The sequence below is a fragment of the Pantherophis guttatus genome, chromosome 1, assembly GCF_059756535.1.
Source record: "Pantherophis guttatus breed Tessera chromosome 1, ASM5975653v1, whole genome shotgun sequence".
NCBI classification, from domain to species: domain Eukaryota; kingdom Metazoa; phylum Chordata; class Lepidosauria; order Squamata; family Colubridae; genus Pantherophis; species Pantherophis guttatus.
The window spans coordinates 192757022-192767854 of NC_142063.1; the positions used below are offsets into that span (position 1 = coordinate 192757022).

At 36.6% G+C, this 10833-nt stretch overlaps 1 protein-coding gene across 6 annotated transcripts in view; it reads right to left on the reverse strand.

Moving 5' to 3' along the window:
- Positions 1-10833, reverse strand: part of SERTAD2 (SERTA domain containing 2) — a 154968-nt gene that overhangs the window by 21124 nt on the left and 123011 nt on the right. The window lies entirely within an intron of this gene.

Genomic DNA, 10833 nt, shown 5'->3' on the forward strand with positions numbered 1-10833 from the left:
GAATAAACTTATGTTTTTGCTTCATTTCTTAGTATTAAAAGTTATAAGGTTAAGCTCACAAACAATATTTATTTTGTGGATTGCACTAACAATAAACTAAATCTGTTAGTACAAAGGGCTTCACAGAAAGCTGGCATGTTAACAGCTTACTACTATAGTCTGCTGCACCTAAACCTGTGATAAATTTTTTTTTAAGTGCTGCAAAAAAAAATCTGGGAGCTCAACCTTCGCAAGGCCCTTAGTTGTACCAGTACAAAACGCCATCAGTCCACTGTCTTACCAGTTGGGTTTGCCAAGTTTTTTGCTAAAGCCATTCTTCTCTACTCCTATGACCAGCCCTGAAATTTTTGTTTGCTTTAAGCCATATCCTACAGAGACCAAATGAGAATGAATTTCCAAATGCATACTTTGCAACATTTAACATATCTGACCATGTGTAGATTTCTCCCCAATGAATATTTATTCCTGGATATGCCTTCTCAGTAGCAGTTTCAGAGGACATTATTACTAATCTTGAGATGACCGTAAGGTGAGTCAGAAACCCACTATTTGCCAAACATAGTTGCCATCTGAGGACAAAATAAACAGAAAAGAGCGCTATCTGTAGACTTTCAGGCAGGAAACATGTTTACCAGCAGAACATAGACCAGGTTCCATTTTTGCTCCATGAAATTATTCACTCCAGTGGGGTGGAGTATGCAGAGGAATTGTACTACTGTTCCCAAATGTAGCCGTTTATGTGGAAGCAGAATCACTCAAGGTAAAGACCAGGGTATGATTAATACTTTCAATTTATGGCTGAAGATGACTTTCCGCTATTTCCAATTGTTTTACAGCTACTTGGAAATGTGAAATCAAAGAGAGGTCAAAAGAAGCAATGCTAAATCAGTGTTTTGCTGTAGTTATGGATTGGCTACAGAGAAGTAACCTCGACTTCGAACTACATATTTACTTTTTATGTTGCCATGGGGTGAGGTATCATTAGTATGTTGATGATACCCAATTATACATCTCTGCCCCTGGCAAATTAAATGATGCTATGGATGTCTTTCCCCAATGTCTGGTGGCTGTGAAGGTCTGGATGGGAAAGAACAAGCTCCTGTTGAACTGTGACAAAAGTAAGTGGTTTTCCCGGTTTATCAGTTCTAGGATTATTCCACTGTTGGTGATGGTGTTGAAATATTCCAGGCAGACCCAGTGTGCAATCTGGAGATCCTCCTGGATTCACAATTCCTGCTTGAAGAGCAGGTGGCGGTCATGGCTAGGAGAGCCTTTGCATCTCCCAATGATTGGAGATACCATTGTCTAATGGCCTGGAGTAATACTATTCTCCTGCACTAGACTATTTCTTCTCTATGAGGTTCTTGACTCACTCTTCCCATGGAAGCCTACGTTGCTTTTATGACTTAGAGCAGTGGTCATCAACTGGTGGTCCATGGATCACTGGTGGTCCGCAGAAAAATTATTTGCATTTTTTATATTGCACTAAATATTATTTATCTTTTTAAAAAATTAATATTAGTAGTCTGCGGGATTTAAAATTATGAATTTAGTATCCCTGAGGTCCGAAAGTTTGGTGACCCCTGGCATAGAGGACCATTGGTTCTACATCTAATGAAAATGTTGGCTACATTCCTACACAAAACATCCCAGAGAGAAATAGCTTTTTGTCTATGTTTTTCATATTCTAATAATATGCAAGTTAGACTACTATAATGAAGAGAGATAAGAATTGGTAATTATTGCAAATTGCAATTATGGTAACTGCTATATTGTAATGCCTATTCATATTATGCCAGTAGCTCAACAAGTGTACTCGCCAAAGATATCCATGGTGTATGTTGTCCCATAAAGTTGAGATAGGGACTGCAACTGTGTGATTAAAGTCCTATGCCCCTTTTACATGCGTCATGTTTGTAACACATGTAAAAAGGGCCTAGTACTCACATGCAATCACTATCTTCATTTTTTTTACCATCCAGAGATCATATAGAGGACTCTTCTTTAGTGGACCAATAACCTGGACACTCTTTAGTGGCTCAATAACCTAAAGTTGTTACTAAGAATACCCCTTCAGCCATGATACCTTTTTCTTTTAAAAAAAATCATTCCATTTATACTCACTTTTATGTCATTTCAGCATTAATTGTTTTGCCAGAAGTTTAAAATTTCTCTAGATTTCTTCATCTTTTTTTGGACTTGGATTGCTTCTTTATTATGCTGCTCACATTTTAATTTATTAGATCACTGGTTTTTAAAAGCTGCCCTGTCAACTTGATAGGAGTACAGAGTAGGAAAAAACAATACAGTCCAGAAATATGAAAATAATATATGTATATTGACCACACATGCATATACAGAACTTCAAGAAAGTTTCAGCACTATGTAAACAGAAGGATATTTGACACAAAAGTTATTACTTTTTGCAACAATCAAAAAGCACATAGATTTAAAGGTGTTCAGGGGCTGCTGAGGTTATCATTAGGCAATCAATCATATAAAACTGCCCTATATATGAACTATTGAATATATGTTCAAATTAGACGTTTTAATGTCTTTTAGGGTTTTAGTGTGTCAAATATTTAATTTTCTACATAATCCCCTCTCAAGAACTGTGAAAAACTGCATTATTTATCAAGCTTATGTTTTTTCTGAATGACAAAATTAGCCCTTTTTCAGTTCAGCAAAATAGCTAAACTAAGAGGCAGGGAGCCAAAGCTTGCAGAATTTCCTTTATACAAAGGATCCTCACTACAAAGATTTTGATACTGCCAAAAACTACCCATTGGAAAGTCTGCTGTTTTATATTTTTAAAACAAGCTGATTTTCCTCATTTTCTTCAGTATGGATGATAGGTGGAGTCAGAGGTTAATCCAACTGAAGCCAGATCGCACACAATGACAGAGAGCAAGTTTATAATCCCTAAAGAATACTTCATACTGGCGGAAATTCAATTCACAAATATTGCTTTCAGAAGCCTTTTGAGGACTGGCCAGTAAATATATATGAGCTACAGATTTGTCAAGAGTTATTTACTGTTGTAAAAAATCAGGAATACTCAGTAACTGAAGACTCAAAATCACTAACAGGACACCAGAGGAGAAGACAGGGAAACAGGTTGTGCTGATTCTTCTTCTTCCTGCAGATCTTTTATACCCTCTGAAACTTTGCTCAAAGGGCTGCACTAGAAGATGATGATGAACAGGCCAAAATAGATTCTCTTCTGTTATGGGATATCACACAGTCTCACTTCTACTCATGATCAAGCCACAACTTCCAGGACTTTTAAAATGTGCCTTAAACTGATCCACCAAAATAAGCTTTGTTTACCTAAAATTGGGTGTCCAGTTTAAGGAGCTGGAAAATTAACACATTGTAAAATAAATTAAAGATTATTAGATTAAAAATCTAAAGTAAGGATCACAACATTTTCAGCTGATGGACACCATGTCTTGATTCGGAGTCACCACACTGGAAATAAAACTAAAATGGGCCAATTCTCATCAAATCTCATTCAAGAAGCCAAAAATTTGGGGCATTTAACACATTTATTTATTTATTTATTTTTTAAAGTTTTTAGAAGTCAATAGAGAATACCAAATGGTGCTATGGCCGAATGATGCCCATGGGCCATGTGTTGCTGATCCCCATTCTAAATATATAATAACAATATAATTTATTGGGGAGAAGGGTGTTAATTGAACTGCAAAAAGAAGACATTTAAAATGCCTTGCTTCTGAATCCTCACTGATCAAGCTTTGAACCCACATGGTATTTTTTTCCCAGAGTACTTGTTTCTGCTTGTATGTATTGAACATCACCATGCTTGCATCCTGAGTTCAAATGCAAAGAAGGAATTAAATGTAACTGTGCAGATTAAATTAAAGTACAAGTGTACACAGCTCTTTTAGTTTGCTAATTTAATTTTTTAAAAAAAAACTCATTTAGTCGAGAGAAACTCCACTTAGATTTCTACCATGTTCAAAGTTGGTCAAGTTCAATTAATAATAATAATAATAATAATAATAATAATAATAATAATAATAATAATATTTAAATGTTCAGTTGACTGAGTTTCATTTTTAATGAAATAATGAATAAAAGAGATAACAACAACAACAACAACAATGCTACTGCTAGGTGACTATCATTATTTCTACAAGCCAACCCAGGAATTCTAACATCTTAATAACAACATCCATATTAATTGGGAAGAAAAGGGAAGCCTTTTCCAACCAATAAGCAACACAATTATGCGGCAAGTCAATAGCGTAAGCCAGCTAACTCACTCCAGTTATATTTTGAAACTGTAATCTGATACTACTGTTTCCATCCTCGTGCCTTGCCCGCACTCCCTTGTTGCACACTGTACTATTTGAGGCCCAGAGGGCGAAGTGAGTGCTTGCTGTTTATTAATGATCAGACATTGCACTGCAAAGCTGGCCAATTGGGGGGGGGAGAAGAGAGGAGGAATACCACATTACTTTCTCCAGAGTTGACGAGCCTAGACTCAGAAGCTCTTGCAATAAAACAATTCCAAGCATGTTTCCTTCTCTCTGGTGTCCCCAACAAGATTTTACTGCAGTAAAAGAAAGGAGGGAGGGAGGCAGATAGGAGAAGCCACAATCTACATAGGCCAAGATGTGGCTTACTAAGATTTTGCAGGAAGGTGTAGTTTATGGTGTTGCCTGTTTGTTCAGGGTAGCCCTCCTTTCACCTCCAAGAAGATGGTTTTGACAAATTGCAGTCGGTTGACAGGTCTATGTCAAATAAAGCGGGAAAAGCCCTTCACTAAATATATCCTTTGGAATAAATTACCACCTCATTAACTAATCCCCTGAAAGAGGTCCAGGACATGTACACTACAGGAGTGCTTATATATCTTGAAATACTAACTCCACAGTTCAGCAATAACCATTAGAACGTACTAAAATGGCACAGAGGAGTGAACAAGCTTTTGAACTCTTTAGAATTCTTCAGCAGGCTTGCTGGTACTGTTGAAGACTAAGGGACAATTAAAAAACTTGGGCCCTATTTTGCATTATTTGATTTGTCCCTAAAAAACTTTCTTCCTCTACCAAAGAGTCTTTTTCTAACAGACCAAGAGAAAAACTAATTTTAAAAAATATAAATATAAAGAATTGTGTTGCATTTTCTAAAGCAAAATATGAATAAGCTTCTCTCCCTTATTTTGGTATTCTATTAGAAATTGCACTAGAAAAATCAACCCCTGTGCTGATTGATAAAGTAACTGTTGGATATTAGTGGTTAAAGTACTGGCCTAGAAACCAAAAGGTCATGAGTTCTAGGCATGAAAGCCAGCTGGGTGACTAGGCCAGTTACCTTCTTTCAGCCCAGCCTACCTCACAGTGTTGTTGTTGTGGGGGAAAAAGAAGGAAGAGGGAATATTAGCTATGTTTGCCACCTTGAGTTGTTTGTAAAAATAATAAAGGCAGGATATAAATGGAGATCCACTAAGATTAATAGTATATAGTGAGAAATAGAACAGTAGAACATAATTTTGCTCAAAAAGGAGCAGAGAAACAGAAGTGCTTTTAAATCAAATTCATTGTTAAGAGTTTCATCTTGTGCATATTATATTTTATATCAACGTTAACACAAACTTTTGAAACTGTGACCAGAATACGAAAAAATAAATGTAGAACTTTTAAACTTACTGTTGTTGTTCTTATCATGTTATGAAGCTGGTAGTAGCTGACCATCAAGAATAAATCTGGACTGTTGCTACAGAAATATAATTCTGTACTTGTTCGCTCCTTGTTTAAAGTTTTACTGAGCCACTGGAGAAGGAAGTGCTTATATATACAGTATGCAGAAGTATACATGTATCTGGACTAACCAGGCTTTCCTCAGAAAACCTACAGAGTTTTTCTTCTGTGTGGTATTCTTCAAATACACATCACTTTGATGAAAATGTTACAAACTAAACTGAATTGAATCTAATGTGGCAATAGTGCAATGAAATCTGCTTGCCAAACATAAATCAAATTATACCACATTGTTTACACAGAATTCAGACTTCTATGAAATTATGTACCACATTTTATAGAAATTCCATTTTTTCTGAAATGAAAGACTAGCAACAATGGTTATCAAACTATTATTTGACTATATGGGCACACAAAACCAATTAAGACATACATACTATGAAACTAAAGTCATAAATATGATCACAAGATACCCCCAATTTTGCCTTGTGGTTGCTACAGAAAAACACTAAAGACAGTCTTCAACTTACAACCGTTCGTTTAGAGACCACTCAAAGGTAAACCGCACTGAAAAAAGTGACTTAGGACTAGCCTTACAATGTACTTACAACCACTGAAGCATCCCCACAGTCTGGATTATCAAAATTTGCAACTGGCATCTATTTACAACAGCTGCAGTGTCCCAGGGTTATGTGATTGCCACTTATAACCTTCCCAGCCAATAAGCAAAGTCAGTGGAGAAGCTGTATTTGCCTAATAACAGCACGATTGATTCGTTTAATAACTGTGGCAAAAAAGGTTGTAAAATCAAACCTGGCTCACTTAACAACTACTTTGCTTATAAAGAGAAATTCTGCTCCCAATGGTGGTTGAGAACAACCTATATCACTGGTGGAATGTACAGTCCAGCTGAATGTACAGATGAATTTGGTTCCCCAAATGGATTGGCTCCCATCTTCCAAAAACTGTAATCAAATGAGTTTTTAATTTAAAGTAAGTGAAAAATTATTAAATGCATGCTGGAGAATCCTCCTATTACTGAATTTCAATGTGAATCAAATCAAATTTTCTTCTAACCCAACACATTTCTTTCTTCCAACTGAAAACTACCCCAAAATCTCTTAAAGTCAAAGTGTGATCTTCAGCCTTAGAAAAGTTGTAGATTCTTGCTCTCAGGGATGTAGGAGTCACATAAAGGAAAGACTATTTACACTATCAATAGACAGAAGCCTTTACCAAATAGGCTTTTTGCCCTGAGGATGCATAGCTGACCCCTACAAACTACACTGATAGAAAAACAATAGTTATGTAAATTTAAAACATCTAAACAGAACAGAAAATGTTCTGTTACCTATTCTTCAATTAAGAAACAAACTTAGCTGAACAAAGAACCATGACTCTAAATTAAATTTTAAAAATTTAAAAATCCCTATGAAACATGAGCAAATCTTTAGTAAAACCCATTAATTACTGTGTACTGAGCTTCCTCTTTTAAAACCTTACACCTGAAAAATATGCTGAGTCCTATTAATTGAGGAAAATGTAATAAATAAATAAAATTGGATAATCTTTTAACCCTTTGGTAGTCTCAGTGTAGTAACCCATGAAGCATAGCTGAATGGAAGGATGTTAATTATTGATGTATGTCACTGTCTAGACAATTTAATTTGTGCATTTAAAATCCCTGAATCTTTAGGCTCTCTTCTCCAGTGCAGGCATCCATTTTATATGTATATTAAAAAAAACCCTAATGAGTTTTGAACCTCCATTCCAAATCACTTGGCATTATACTAGGTGATTTCCCTCCACCCATATTAATAATTACTTGGCTGGAGCCTTTATTTTTAATCCTGGTGAAAAGTCTTTTCCCTAAAGATACCTTGTTTTTCTCCTCACAGCAGACCCTTAATAAAATGCACTAGGGGAGATGGGGTGAGGTGAAAAAACAATATTTAGTCTGAAAGCTCAAAACTGTTCCATCACTGCATCAGAGCTTTTTTTTGGGGGGGGGCTGGGGGAATTATTTGATCAAACTTAGAAGACAAATCAGCTAGGAGGAAGAAAAAGTTCCACTGATAAGATACATGTGATTTACTTTTAAATAAGGCATGAGGGATTGGTGAACCAGTACTGTAAAGAACAATACCAGAAAGGTTACATGACTCCCTCACCTCCTCCAGTCAAAGGTAAATAGGGACAACTGCAATTCTCTGATAAATTTTATTACAAAAATTGGCTTCTAAATCAGGCATCCTGTGAACAAACAGGAAAAAAGCCACTGAAGTAGTGAAAAAAAGCCACTTCGTCTGTCAGCGAAGACCGAGTCAAATAATTGGAGAGGCCCAGGAGGGCGGAGCTTCTTCATTAGCAGATGCGGTCATGCGCATAGACGGAGCATCTCCCCAGTCCGACTGCCGTTTCCGTCCATATAGGAGAATAAAATGAGGTACTTTTGTCCCTAATAAACATTCTGAGACTTAGACACATTACAGGCAGTCCTTGACTTGCAATAGTTGATTTTATGACTGTTCAAAGTTACAACGGCACTAAAAATGACTTATGACTGTTTTTCACACTTTAATACTGTGGCAGCATCCCCATGATCACACAAACAAAATTCAGATGCTTGGCAACTGGTTCATATTTATGACAGCTGCAGTGTCCTGGGGTCACGTAATCCCCTTTTGCGACCTTCTGACAAGCAAAATCAATGGGGAAGCCAGATTCACTTAACAACCATATTCCTAACATAACAGCTACCATGATTCACTTAATAAATGTGGCAAGAAAAGTCGTAAAATGGGGGCAAAATTCACTTAACAAACTCAGCAACAGAAATTTGGGGCTCAATTGTGGTCATAAATTGAGGACTATCTGTAGTTGACCTGAAAGTCTCTTTCTGAAACACTCTTGTCATTTTAGGGGCAGTTTTCAACATTTGTTACTGTCAGCCAAACTCCTGGGGGGGACAGGGTGGCGGGGGAGCCTTTTGAATCAACATATGTACAGCCATTTGATCATTTTGAATGCTTCTTTTCAAACATCTGAATTGCTCCAAATGCATTAGTTTGTTGCAGGTCTTATAACCATCTTGTAAGAACTAGCATGTTCATAGAACAAATGGGGTAAAGCTACGTGGATCTGAAGATCACTTTGCTAACTTTTCACTTGTTAGTCAGGAGGGAAAAACTGGATGAGTTTTTCAGTGGGCATCAATCAGATTAGTACCTTATGCCCTCAAGGGGTTGGGATTTACCATTCTTATAGCAAGAACTATATTCTCTGTTAAGGAGAATTAAGTGTACACAAGGGGCAATTTGGATGAGGACAAAGTTTTGTTGGAAATGAATTTTGGAAAAAACATATGGCAGTCATGGCTCTAGTTGAACTGCAATAATTCAGTCCTACAATTGTTTCTGAAAATACAGACTTCCTTGATTCTGTGGCCATTTACACACATTATAAACCACTCAGAGCCAGATATGACCGGAGTGGCATATAAACCTTAGTGATTAATTGCCCCTGAACATGACTGAATGTAGAATGACACTCATAGGCCAGAACTGACTAGGATAAAATTATTTAATCTTTTCCCCTAATTCTTCTCCTGCAAAAGGCCCTGACTTACTTTCATTTTCACAGAGCATGAAAAAAACAGATTTGAAGATATTCACACTAGAAGATACAATAAAGTTAAATGCCTCTTGTTTTCTTTTTTGCTTTGTTTTCCTCCTACAAGTCCTGTCCCACACTTCAAACTGATATCCTTTCGATTTTCTCCACAATTTGCATGTGCATTCTCTCTCACACAGCAGCTTTAGTCTAATAACATTCTTTCAATATCAGTTCTGCTATTTTCCGCCAGCCTTAAATTTAAAAAATTGAAAACTGAGGCCACCAGACATAATCTGTAGCTACTAAAATGTAAGTTCCACTCCAGGATCTGTGTTCATAGATTTTATTAAGCCATAACTTGCTTGGTTTGCTTGCTTTTGACCTAGTCATTGTGGCATGTAAACTATGCTTTATGGCTTTAATGTCATGCATGACTCAAACTCTTATACTTTGTCGAACAAAATATGGTTAAAACAACTCTTGGCTGAGAATAATGTGTGAAGCCAACTAGTTCTATTTTCTTCTCCTGACAATATTATTCTCTTTGGACACTAGATTCTTAAATACACAGGGAGGCTGGAAGAGCAAACTTTAATATACTGCTAAGCACCCCCCATATGAAAAGTCTAATGTATTAAAACAGTGCTTCCCAAACTTTTTTTTTTTCATTACCGACAGCCACTTATCAGAAAGCCCTTATTTAAATGTCCATGTTGTGATTGGATAATGGATTTGTTGTCATTACCCCCACCACCAAAAAAAACCCCTTTTACCCAATTCTGGATAATGTACCCAAGTTTGAGAAGCACCATATTAAACCATTTACTTTTCTAGATTTGACTAGTTTTGACTACTGTAGTTAAAACTAGTTTCACCCATCTCTCTTCCCATTGTCTGTGGATTACTGCAAGGTCCACCATATTCTAAGTCCAGATCTGGAGAAGACCCTGCTTGCTCTTGGAAGAAATGGCCATTTTCACAGACACAGCACTCCCTTCATAGAATTTAAGATATCACAGAAGCTGCCTCTGGTTCACATCTCTACTTGGGTTTAGGTTCTTGGATCTCTGAAGCAGAGCACTTTAGCTTCCAAATTTATCTTTACAGAGATGTGCTTGATAAAGAGATTTTTAAAAAATGATAATGTTTTAGCAGGGGAATAATGAGATGAGTAAAGCTTTGTTTTGAATGATTTCTTCAGGCTGGATGTGTGTGGGAGGGAAAAAAAATTAATTCTCTACCTGTGAGTCCATAGGGTACAGAGGCTTAGTATTCTTAAATCCAAGTTTAAAGTTGCCATCATTGACTGTAGCCGAGTTTGAATGCTTTCAAGTGGTTATGATACTTTGAGAATGGCCATCCTGGCCTTGCGTAAAATTTGTCTCTAATTTTTCACTTGGTACACTTTAGCTCTGTACTCCCACCATCTACGAAGAGGTGTACAATCCTTGAATCTTGGGGTTATAATAAAGTCATTAGTCTTATAACA